We start from the raw sequence: 4,931 nt of genomic DNA, 5'->3' as shown, positions 1-4,931 counted from the left end.
AGTAAATGACTGTGAAATTTCTGCAGCATTCACTAATTATTTTATTGTCTATTAAAAGTTCTAATGAACCACTTAATCAATTGAATATACATATTTTAAGTTGAAAAGGAAAATATTATGGCATCCTTTGGGGGATATTCTATTTTTTCGCATTATATATTTTTTTACAATAACAGTCTAGTTAAGCTACTTTCAAGCTTTTTATATTGAACATGTCCTAATGAATTGTGCCATCCACTTAAATAACAAAATTTACAAAAATTTTCCTGTACCTAGATGTGTAAGTTTATGCTTCCATAGAGTAACTAACATGGCAACAATTTTAACAGTAAGATCCACCAGGTAACAATATCTATTATGTCATTGTACCATAGTTGAAATGACAAGGAGTAGCCTACTTTCTTGAATATTTATACATCTTTCTCTGACTGGTTATTTACAGGTTCATCAGAAGTGTAAATTAGCCCCGATACAAACTAAAAATAATTAAAATACAATAAAACAAAACTACTTTTATTCTTAAAAATATTTGTGAATATTGAAAATATGCTCTGAAAAGATTTATTTTCTTTTCTTACTTAAAAAAAAAAACACTCTAATGATATTGTCTTCCTTTATCACTAGCTAATACTTATTCCCAATTTTGGATGGAATTTATTTTTGGAATAGAAACACAGTTTATGCTGAAGTATAACCTACCATTTAAATTACAAAATAAAAATGTTTTTGCTAACTCTGATGCTCCCTATTGAAGTAGGATTCATAATGCTCCACATCTAATTATCTCTTGTTTTGGAGACTAAGAAAATGACATGGATAATGTGAATACATAGATTATTGAAAATTACTTTCTGTTAATTTATTCTACCCCTTTACTATAGACCTAATGGGAGGAAATTGAATTTGAATATTATCATCTTTCATTTTATGTACCTTTGCTCCTACTTTTTAAAAATGAAGTTGTAATTGAAACTATAAAAGGCTAAATATACCTCAATAGAAAGAGAATATACAGACTCTAAATTTAAAAAATGAGTAATGTATGTAAACCCTACACTTGCATTTAACATGTGACCATTAGCCAAATGTAATCTGCTAAACCTGGTATTTCAGTTCACTTGTGAATTATTATTATTATTATTATTTTAAATTGTTAGCTTTTAATGATAAGAATTAATAAATCAGTAAGGCTTAAACACTCACCCAATTACTCTAACCTCATCCCTCACCTGATCTTTCCTGTGTAACTTTTATTAGTCTATTGTCTTGTAGAATTAATTAGTTAGCAATTATAATTGAATGTGAATAAAATTTATTATTTTATTTAGTTATTTAAATTTAATCTCCTAATGTGTTTGAAAGCAAGCCTTATAACAGCTGATTTTAAAAAAATCCATCAAAACAAAAAGTAGATATGCTTTATTCATATTTGAGTCAATTTACTTTCAATTGCATGGTGTGAACTCTTCAACTCAAAATTTCAGACAATAGAGAAAATTAATATGGTGTATCCACACATCATTTATTATCATGTGAGCCACTATGTAAATATGTACACACAGACACATACAAAGACTCCAGTCATTGATATCTTTTTTATTTAGATAACTATAATGGGTGAAAATTTTGAATCATGGAGTATAGTATCAAAAAGAAAGATAAATAGATTTTAGGTTATTTGAAAAATATCCTGATACAGCCAGTTGTCAACGAGATGACACTGGAAGATTCTAACGAATTGAGATTGTGTCTTTTCTATATATTTTTTACCCATCTCTTTAAGGTTTGTGTAGTGTACCATCCGGTGATCTATAACATGAGCATTCAGGCACTAGATGATTTCACTATGTAACTATTATAAATATTTACTTCTAGAGAAACGGTTGATTTGGGGGAATTGTTTGAACCTATGGCATTTATGACTGCAGTGATAAGTCATAGGCTAGGTTGCAGGCAGAATGATTAAAAAATTTCTGCTGTTTTCACAATCGATTCTAATCACTAAGATCAAAACAATCATGAGGGACCTTGGACTACTTGTTAAGTACATAGAATTTTATAAATCAAGTAGCATGACTTGCTTTAACATGGAAATAAAAAAAAAATACATGGATACTTTAAAATATCTATGCAGCCCATAATAGCACTCAGGACTCATATCTAGTTGTGAAATTCCCCAGAATTAGTGTGTTTCATGGGGTGCCCTACTTTTAGGCCAGAGAGTGCAAGGTAAGGACCCACACCTGTAACTCAGCCCTAAGTACTGCAGAGAACAGTGTGGACAGTGGAATCTTGGAATGCGTCCAAATTAACGCACGAGTTATACTGGGAGGCAAGTACCCAAAGTCACACAGCTGGTGAGTGCCTTCCTATATTCAAAACTGTGTGTATGGTATTGCACAAATGAGTAAATCTGACTTCCACTATAATTTGTAGGAAATCTCTGGCAGTGAGGAAACAGTATAAACACAGCACAGGAATTTTCATCAAAATGGTATACTGAATAAAAGACTTCAGAAAGTGAATAAGAAAAGAAGATAATACACTGGGGAAAAATAGAAGTCAGTTGTATAAAACCCTACAAATAGTAAAATAAGTAGCTCTTTATATGTATTTCTAAATAATATCACTTATTACATTCTTTTAAATGCTTTACTGAAAGATCAAAATATAATCTTAGTTTTCTGTGATCTAAAGCATTACCTTGAAAGTCAAAATGCACTTTCTTCATTCTATTTGAGGTTCTTACAATTTATTTAGTGCTTTGATTGCTAAACGTTTTTTATTTACATAATGTTATCTTGGTTAACTGCCAATTTGTGATTGATAAAATTACATATAATTTTTCATGACAGATGATAAGATTATCCAGATGTGGGATCTATGAAGCATCAAACAATACATTAAAAATATCAAAAAAAAATCATTTTGTGCATTTTCTTTTTTACTGGGCAGTCTCTCCTGCATTTAGAAAATGGAGCATTGAAGTCAGACCAACATTTTAAATTAAATACCAACAACTTACTGAGTGACCTTGAGCAAGTGACTTCAACTCTTTAGCCTTGATTTCTCAATTTATACAACAGAGTTTTAATAGTTTATATTTCACACGATGGCATGTGTTAGAAATGAGATAATTCAGGTAGTGCTAGGAACATGATTTGTGCTCAATATGACCTTGGTCATGAAAATGATCAATAAACAATTTGAAACAGCTCTGTGGTAATACAAATAAACTGTGTGTGTGTGTGTGTGTATGTGTGTGTATGTATACATACACATATATATCTATATATGTATATATATGTATTAGAATAATGATAATATCTTACCATTCCTTCAAAAATATTTAAAATATGTACACAAAAGAATATGTAAAATCTAAAAGCAAAATTTAAACAAGAATAATAAAATGAACATCTGTACACTCCTGAACCATGTTATGAAATAAACCATTATTGAAAGGCTTCTGAATGCACTTATCTGACTGAGAACTCTACCTTTATCCTCAGGGATATCTGTAACCCTAAGTGCTGTGCTAATTAATTCCTCTATGTTTTCTAATAGTTTTACTACCTGTGTACACCTGTCTTAAAAAAAACAAAACAAAACATATTTTGTTTGCTTTTGTGTTTATTTGTTTGTTTTTCTGGTTACTTCATGCTAATTTTTCTCTGCATTTAAATTAATGAATGAAATTACATTTTCTCTGACTTACCTATTCCACTCAATATTACTATTTAGAGATCCATTCATGTAAACACATATTGTTTCAGATCAGATGTTGGTAAACTTTTTCTGGGCTAGATACAAATATTTTAGACATTCTGGGCCATTGGTCCCTGTCATGACTACTTACCTCTGACATGTAGCATGAAAGTAGACATAGATAATATGTAAATAGATGAGCATGGCCATGTTCCAATAAAACTTTACTTAAAAAGAAATTAGTAGTGAGGCAAATTTGGCCTGCAGGCTGAATTAATCTTGTTCTAGGACATTCATTCTTCACTGCTGCATAGAATTCCTTTAATAAATATACTGCAATTTATTTATATTCTTCACAGTTTCTGGGATCATGTTGTCTGAGCCTAGATGGTATATAAAGCTAAGCCTTTCCTAGGATACTTTGTGGGGTTCTCTGTGATTCTTCTGACAAATCCTTTTGATTGCAACCCCATTTCTTTCAGTACAAATTTCTTATTTAAGAGCCTTCTCTACCTAGAAGTGGATACTATAGGAATCCTTTTTACAGTTGAGGAAACAGGCCAAGAGAATATAAGTAATTTGCCCATGATTATATAACTAGTGAGAAGTAGAATTAGTTTTATTTCTTAGCTTAATTTCAGACCTGTTTTCATAAGCACTAAGCTAAATAATGCATTGTAAGTTTAATAGTGGGGTCAAGAAAGATTGTCCTTTGTGTGTGCTGCTCTATGTCCTTTTCTCTGTCCTGCTGTCCCAGCATTCAGTTTACTCTTTGCCTCAGAGATAAGTGGAAGCTGGATCTGCTGGTGACCCCTATCCCTGACTGCCTGCTATTTACTTGGTCCCTTTTAGACCTTCTGCCTTTTGGCAATCTTTTCCCTGCCACCAAGGAGAGTTTTGTTCATCTGCTTCTGGAAATCTGAGAAAGAATTCTAGTAAATGCCATAAATAGCCTGTAAGTGGGATGTAGCAGTCTTCTGAATGGAAGAACAAGTATATAATATCCACATAGAAAATCTAGAAACCAGTCCACACAGTGGGCCATTTGGGGACAGTGGTTTTCATGTCACCTCACAATTAAAGAGCCTTTCTGCATTCAGATGGAGAGAGAGACACTTGAGCTTTCAGCATCTACGAGATAAATTCAGGAGAGCTGTCAAGGAAAAGCAAAACAACCATCAGCCTGAGGAGAGCAGTCCCATCTGCTTCCTTACCATATAATA

The sequence above is a fragment of the Pteropus alecto genome, unplaced genomic scaffold (genome assembly GCF_000325575.1).
Source record: "Pteropus alecto unplaced genomic scaffold, ASM32557v1 scaffold146, whole genome shotgun sequence".
In the NCBI taxonomy this organism is placed as follows: Eukaryota; Metazoa; Chordata; class Mammalia; order Chiroptera; family Pteropodidae; genus Pteropus; species Pteropus alecto.
This window is presented reverse-complemented; position numbering follows the sequence as displayed.